Source organism: Brachyistius frenatus, unplaced genomic scaffold (genome assembly GCF_029030835.1).
Source record: "Brachyistius frenatus isolate BFR_SWC_R1_liver_20210118 unplaced genomic scaffold, ASM2903083v1 Contig_1, whole genome shotgun sequence".
NCBI lineage: Eukaryota > Metazoa > Chordata > Actinopteri > Embiotocidae > Brachyistius > Brachyistius frenatus.
The window spans coordinates 5,231,207-5,231,685 of NW_027210600.1; positions in this window are offsets into that span (position 1 = coordinate 5,231,207).

A 479-nucleotide genomic window follows, 5' to 3' on the forward strand; every position below is an offset into this window, starting at 1 on the left:
CCAATTTAACAAAAAAAAATAAAAAAAACAATACTAATTTTCTGCGTTTTGAACTCTTTAGAGTTTCATAGTTTGTTCTGTCCTCGTTGAATCCATCTCGTAATTCAACCATCAGTTCCTTAACTATTATTATTATTATTATTTTTAAATCCCTGCCAGCCTATTTTTTTTTTTTTACAGGTTTAGTCCAAATATTAAACCCTTTTGAGAAAATATTACAGTTCAGAAAAGCACACGAACTCGATGGTCTGTCTGCACATCTCTGTAAATTAAATTAAATTAAATTAAATTACGCATCAAATGTGGAAAATCTCTCATTTCTAAAACAGGATCTAACTCGAACTGTTTTATGCACAAATGACTTTGGCTCTCAGTGCAAGGAGGTTTGTGAAGTCCACCTCGCTGTTATTAAACCTGTGTGAGTCTAAATTCAAATAAATCTTACAAAATGACACAAAAGATGACCCGAGACAAAGCAG